Source organism: Pipistrellus kuhlii, unplaced genomic scaffold (assembly GCF_014108245.1).
Source record: "Pipistrellus kuhlii isolate mPipKuh1 unplaced genomic scaffold, mPipKuh1.p scaffold_m20_p_18, whole genome shotgun sequence".
In the NCBI taxonomy this organism is placed as follows: Eukaryota; Metazoa; Chordata; class Mammalia; order Chiroptera; family Vespertilionidae; genus Pipistrellus; species Pipistrellus kuhlii.
The window spans coordinates 8,958,011-8,965,844 of NW_023425493.1; positions in this window are offsets into that span (position 1 = coordinate 8,958,011).

Here is a 7,834-nt window from a genome sequence, read left to right on the forward strand (position 1 = left end):
GACTTGTGTCCCCCCAGGGAGGGTGGTAACGGGAAAGCTATAGCTTTTGTTATTACTTATTCTTCAGCCTACCACACTCCGGTTTCCGCCCTCTCACACGCCACTGGCTGTTCTCACTGAGGTTACCTGCCACACCCTTTTTTGAAAATGCCTTCCCTCTACTGCTTGGTAGCTTTTCACCCTGTGTACCAGGCCTTCCTCCGTGGCACCCTCTCTTCCCAGGTTTCTCATGACCCCAGTCTCAATGTTTTCGTGTCTCCTTGACCCCCATTCTAAGTGTCCACGGAGGCATCTTTATTAGTTATGTCATTGTGTAACAAGTTACCCACAACGTTAGCAGCTGGAACCAGTACTGACCACCTCACATCGTTTCTTAGGGTTAGGTATTTGGGAGCAGTTGAGCTGGGTGGAGCAGTTGAGTTGGGTTGTTCTGCTCTGAATCTCTCATGAGACTGCAGTCTTATATTCATTCATTCATTCATTCATTCATTCATTCACGAAGGGCTCTGCCCAAGCTCTTTGGAGCTCCCTCACAGGGCTGTTGGCAGGCGATTGCAGTTTGTCCCCTCGTGGGCCTCTCCACGAGGCTGCTCAGGACATGACAGATGGCTTCCCCCAAAAGAGGGACCCAGGAGAAGTGAGTGTATGTGGCTGTGATGGAAGCCTCCGTGTCTTTTATGACTTAATCTCGGCAGTGACACAGTATCCCTTCTGCCCTGTTCACACAGACCAACGCTGTACCATATGGGAGAGGGCAGCACCAGGGTACGAACACAAGGGGGCAGTACTGGGGCCATCCTGGAGGCTGTCCACCACAGCTCCTCCTCTGCGGTTCCCGGGGCTCCATCCTCACTCCCTCAATGACACAGTAATAGTAAAAGACCTTCAATGGCTATTCCTAGATTCTAAAGACACCCAGTCTGCATCTCTGGCACAGTTCCCTTCTGGAAACTTCAGCTAGCACACTGCCTATTGTACCCCAAAGGCCCCTCGAAGCCCGCCCATTCCATACTGAGCATATCCTCCTCCCCATGAGCCTGTCTCCTCTGTGATTCTATCTCATAAAAAAAACAAGACTGACTTGGGAGACCATTCCTCGCTGCCCTTCCTGCTTTCTTTCAGACCCAGTCAGTGTGCTGAGGTTCTTTGTTCATTATTTTCCCCATCTTTTTCTTTTGAAACATTTCAGACCTACAGAAAAGGTAAAAGGAGAGTGAAATAGTCCCCTATGACTAGATCACTTCATCTAGATCCACAGGTGATGATGTTTTGTGTCACATTTGCTTTCTCTCCCCTCCTCCTCTCTCTAAATACACTTTTTTTTTTCTCTCATGCTAATACTAAGCTGCCACCTGCCTTTTTACTCTCTCTTTCTCACGGATGTACAATGTGTGTATATGAAGTTTCTGCGTGAACATGCTGTATTTTAAAGGAAGTTGTGGCCCTAGCCACTTTGGCTCAGTGGATCGAGTGTTGGCCTTTGGGTTCAATTCCAGTCAAAGGCATGTACTTCATTGTAGGCTCCTCCCCAGCCCAGGCTCTGATCAGGGCCCATGCAGGAGACAACCAACTGATGTCTTTTTCTTGCATCGATATTTCTCTCTGTCTTTCCCAGTCTCTCTAAAAATCAATGGGAAAATGTCCCCAGTGAAGATTAATAATAATAATAATAATAATAATAATAAAAGTTGTGAATTTTGTGACACTTCATTCCTGAATATTTCCACATGCATCTCCTGAGAATGACATTCATCTATAGGACCACACTGCCTTCATTACACCTACTTGATTACAAAGCCAGTTGATTATAGCTTCCCACTGTGCCTCCAATTAGCCACTTTTCTCCCAACCACACGTTTCCCTTTCCTTCCATAGTGCAGTTACCCTCTACTAGTAACTGCCTGCTCCTGCAATCCCTGCTCCACACTCTGCCACAGCGAATGTTCTGCCTATCTAACTACGTCACTCCCCTACAGCAGACTGTTCAGTGGCTCCACATTATAATTTATTACCTTCAAAATAAAACACAGAATTCAGTTCAACCAGTGTGGCTCAGTGGTTGAGCATCAACCCATGAACCAGGAGTTCACAGTTCAATTCCCTGTCAGGGCACATGTCCCAGCTGTGGGCTCGATCCCCAGTTAGGGTCATGTGGGAGGAAGCTGATTGTTGATTTTCTCTCATCATTGACGTTTCTTTCTCTTTCTCCCTCTCCTTTCCTCTCTGAAATCAACAGAAATATATTTGAAACAAAACAAAAGCAAACAAACCCCATACTTCACAAGGTCTATAAAGCTTGCCTCAGCTAGATCCATCCAGAACAACACTGCCCAGTAAAACTACATTATGAGCTGTACGCGTAACTTTAAATTGATAGTAGCCACATTTTAAAAAGTAGAAAGAAATATAGGTGAAATTCCCCGACCTCATTTTTAAAAACATATTTTTATTGATTTCAGAGAGGAAGGGAAAGGAAGGAGATAGAAACATCATTGATGAGAGAGAGTCATTGATCAGCTACCTCCTGCACTCTCCACATTGGGGACCAAGCCCAAATCCCAGGCATGTGACCTTGACTGGAATCAAACCTGGGACCCTTCAATCCGCAGGCTGACACTCTATCCACTGAGCCAAACCAGCCAGGGCTCCAACCTCATATTTTTTGCATGAACTCCCAGTTTCAGACAAGATGAAGTAGATGCATTTCTTCCTGTTTGTCTGCCTAAATACCTCTAACACCGCTGAATATTACACATAAAACAAATATACTAGGGCAGTGGTTGGCAAACTCATTAGTCAACAGAGCCAAATATCAACAGCACAACAATTGAAATTTCTTTGGAGAGCCAAATTTTTTAAACTTAAACTTCTTCTAACGCCACTTCTTCAAAATAGACTCGCCCAGGCCGTGGTATTTTGTGGAAGAGCCACACTCAAGGGGCCAAAGATCCGCATGTGGCTCAAGAGCCGCAATTTGCCAACCACTGTACTAGTAGACACTAAAAGGTAAAGAGAAAGCAGTTCGGGACCTCAGGACTCAAGGAATGACATGTCGCCAGGGTGGCATCATCAGAGACCTGGTGGGTGCCTGAACTCCCACTCTAGCCTGGAAATCATGAGGCGCCCCTCCCCCAGCAGGTATAACAGCTGAATGAGAGCCTGGACTTCTACCCGGAACTGGTGGTATCCACCCAGGAGGCACCCTCCAACGCAGTCTCCAAGAGGGACTGCTAAAGCAGGAGACTGACATGAGCTCCAGAGTCTCATAACATCATATCCCAAATGGCCGAGATACAATTTGAAATCGCCCGTAATACCAAGACCCAGGAAAATCTTAACTTGGATGAGGAAACTGAATGAACTGAGATGATATAGATTTTGAAATCACCTGACAAGGACTTTAAAACAGTGATCGTAAAAATGCTTCAGCGAGCAATTATAGTATGCCTGAAATAAAAGAACAAACAGAGACCCTCAGCACAAAAATCCGAAGATATAACGAAAAATCATGTTCTTTGCCTGGGCCTTAAAAGAATCCCTCACATTTCTGGAATGACCACCCTCACTTTGCACCTGGGCCAAGGCTCCTTCCTCCCCTTGGAAGACCCATCTCTGTCCTCTTATCCTTTTTAAATCCTGCTTGACCCTTAGGGTCAGCCAAGATGTCACCTCTTCCAAGATGAAACCATGGCTTCCATGGTTTCCATGCCCCTCCCACTCAAAGCTCCTGAAACCATAGCACTTACACTCACTGCTAATTGTTCTTTCACCAGTCCCTCCCACCACCAGGGTGAAGACTTGTCAGAGAGGACTGTGATCCCAGGCACCTGGTTTATAATAAGCACTCAAAAAATATTTGTGGGATAAGTGAATAAACCAATGAACAAGTAGAAATTCTTCAGTGGCTCTTTCTTCCCTGTTGGGTAAAATTAAACTCTGTGGTCTGCCATGAAATGCCCTGCACAAACTGACACACATATGTTTGGTACTCAGCTGTCCGTCACACATCTCCCTCTGCCATATTGGAAACACATTGCTTTTAGCAAGTGCCTTATACTTCCCATCTCAATGTATACCATGTATGCTCTTCTCTCAGCCTAAGTGTCCTCACCCATTTAAAAAAAAATGTATACTTGTATTGATTTCAGAGAGGAAGAGAGAGGGAGAGAAAGATAGACACATCAATGACGAGAGAGAATCATTGATGGGCTGCCTCTTGCATGCCCCCTACTGGAGGTTGAGCCTGCAACTCGGGCATCTGTCCTGACCTGGAATCGAACCATGACCTCCAGGTTCATAAGTTGATTCTCACGGAGCCACGGAGCCACCGTGATCCGGCTCTTACCCATTTCCATCATCCACATCCTATCCATTTTGACAGCCCCACTCAGATACTTCACCATGACCCAGCCCCAATCTTCCCAGCTAGGAGTCCTGCCCACTTCTGGATACACAGCGCATTTAGTCTTTTCCTGTGTTATTTCTCATTTTCTGCTTCACGTTTGTTTTCGTGGTTGGTTTTGTTTGTATTAATGCACTTGTAGTATTAAGTTATATTTTATTATATATGTATTAATATATATTAATTAATTATATACGTATATCTTACCTCTCTGTTATGGAGCCTTTAGCACAGCCCCGTGTTACTCTCTGAGTTGGTTTCTTATTCTGAGATAACTACCTACTGCAGAAGGTTTCAATGAATATGAACTAACACACACCATTTCAATCTTGGTTTAGCATCTCCATTTGGATAGAGTAAGTCCTCAATAACTGTGAGCTATTTCTATTGTGATGATGACGATTATCTGGAGAAATAAATGGACAGAGCAAGTCCCTTGAAGCTCTACCTTCAACACATCTTTCACACCCTGCTTCCTCTCACCACTTCCATTATCAACACTCTGCCCCTGGCTGTGAACATCTCTCTCGATGTTATCCCTGCTGGCCACCTGCTCGCTTCCTTTCACGCTCTCGCCTCCCAACCTCTGTCCTCCACCCGACAGCCAGAGTGATCTTTAAAAACAATAAAGCAGATCATGTTTCTTCCCTGATCAAAACCCTCCCATGGTTCCCCGGGCTACGAAGAAAACCCAAACTCCTTACCGAGGCCTGAAAGGCCTATTGGTTCTGGCCTGTGTCACTGTCGCCCTCGGCACGCTGGTGCAGCCGCCATGGCCGTCTTGTCCGCCTTCACCAGCAGCGCTGCCTGCACTGGCCAGGCTTGGCATCCCAGGGCTTGGAACTTGCCGTGTTCTTTGCATCGCGTCATCTCATCCCCACATCATTCCCGTGAGCTATACTCTCGGTTCTTACCTCCTTGAGAATAACCACATGTGTTCAATGCCAACCATGACTCTCAACCTAGTTCATATGTTTCAAAGCTCTTAATCCGACCTGAAAACATATGCGTATGTTGACTTAGAGAGAAGGGTTGGTTCACGGTCTTTCTCTTCGCTGGAATTGTAAGCTCCAGGAGGATCTGTCCACGGCTCTGCCCCCAGCATCTAGGACAGTGTGTGGCACACAGTAGGTGTTCTCTAAGACTGAGTGCTGGCTGTGATCTCCTCAGAGGGGGAGTTTGGGGCCAGAAGCAGCATCCTGCCACACACCGCTGCTTCCCTGCTCTGAGTCTCTGCGAAAAAGAATAGTAGGTTGATCTTCCTAAAGGGGATGGGAGATGGGGAAGACCCACTGATCCAGACGTAGAGGACATTCTTCTTTATCCACTTACCCTGTTTCCCCCAAAATAAGACAGTGTCTTATATTAATTTTTGCTCCCAAAGATGCGCTAGGTCTTATTTTCGGAGGATGTCTTATTTTCGGGGAAACACAGTAGATGAAAATCTGGCAGAAGGTACTTCCGGGTCTGCATTCCACAACGAACTGTGTGGCCCTCCAGTGCTCACTGTCCGGGGCTGGCTACGGGCACAGCAGAGGCAGCCGAGACGCCCAGCCTCCCAGCTTCTTCAGGTTCTCCCTGGTCCCGGGGCCTCGGCCCCGGGAGGCTGGCCAGGCCTGCGAGAGCATGTGGATGACCTATTCCAGAGGCGAAGCCCCCCAAGTTCCCTGACACTGCCCTCCCCGGCTTCATGACACCCACCCAGAAAACCCTCAAAGAATGGGGTAAAGGATGAAGGGGAGAGCCCTGGGTCCGGGACACCTGGACTCTGGGTGAGCTGGGAAGCCACATGCCCTCTCTGGGCCTTACTTTGTCTTTGCCATGACGGAGTTGCCTGTATCTTTGAAGACCACACCAGCAGTGACTCGCTGAAGGTCCATTAGTAGGAGTTTCACATAGCAGATCAATTGGAGTAGGCCGGATGAGGGTGAGGCAGCAGGGGAGAGAAACCCAATATGGAGGCAGTGGAGCTGAGGCTGAGCGGTAAGATCCCAGCATGGCCAGCAGGTGGAGCTATTGCTGCACCGGGAGGCTTAGGCCAAAGGGGAAAGTTTGTCTAGAAAGCTGAGACCCTTCAGCACAAGTAGTCCAGCCATCAGAACTAGTCGCCACACCTTACACTCACACAGGTACCTCTTAAATACACACACACACACACACACACACCCCTTCCTCCTAAAACTGCAAACCCTGACAAACTCGGGGTAAAATACTACTGAGGCTGCTGGGCCCGAGGCTGGAGGCCTTTCCAAGGCTCAGTTGCCTTTCTCCCTCCTCCCAGATTTCCTGAGAGCCTGTACCGTGCACCCACCCCTGCATCCCTGCTCCTGCCACTCTAACTGGCCAAACTCTCATCTGGTCACTCTCATAGGAGGAGTGACCAGACCGATGAAGGCCACCCTGACTTCTTTTTTCAGATGACCACCTCCTCTCCTTCCTCCAACCCCCACAACCAGCTGTCACCTCCTGGCTCTAGCTCTCCTCCTTTGGTCTCCTGGGGAGGAAACTCTGGTTAGAGCAGTTGAAGAACGCAAGGAGGAAGTGGGGTGGGGCCCGTGCTGAAGGGAAAGGACTGGCTTTGGTCAGATAAGAATGGAAGGATCCTTTGTTTGGGCCCAACGGCCTCCGCCACTTGCGGAGCATTTCCTGAAGCTCCTCAGCGGTGTCCGGTGCTCCCCCTCCTCCACTTCCTATGTCAGAGGAGGGAGGGGGAGGGTGGGGGCAGGAGGCGGTGGCGTGCTTACAGAAGGTGTTATAGTTAGACTGCTGTCTTAATGCTGAGGGTGGAGACCACCCCTCCGGTAGCTGGCAGCCAGAGTTCCTGTTCTGCTCCCAGCCAGGGGTGGGGGACAGCGTGTTAGCAGAGGGTGCCCAGGGCATGGCTCCTTCCCTGTGCTTTGCACGCAATCACCCAAAGGCGCCTCTTCTCAGAAAGATAGTCATCAAAGGCATGGCCCCTCAGATGTCAACAAGCCAGCCCCCTGCATTCCCATCAGTCTTTCTTCCCATGACCAGAGATGCCCAGAGTCCCTGTGAGCATCTCTAGTGGCTGGTAGACTTATCCCAAGGGGCCGCATCCTGTGGGTGGGTACCTGTGTCCTCTGAGATGGTCCTCCCTACACATCGCTGCACGGCCCAGCAGACGTGACGGACAGACGGCCACTCTGGCACCCAGACACACCCAGCCGGATCAGAGCCGCAGAAAAACGGGTTCCACTATGACTTGAATCACAGTATTTACACACCATTCTTTATTCAGGAAAAAAAAAAAAATCTACCCACTCTTCCTATCTCTGGAAAGTTCTATTTCCAACCGTCATTGAAATCAGGATCCCTGCTCACCCCTCTGGGAAAAAAAACAAGCAACCCACAAAAATGAGGACCTGGGTCACCCACAGGAGGAGGTAACTGGTGAGGGTCCTCTGGAGATGT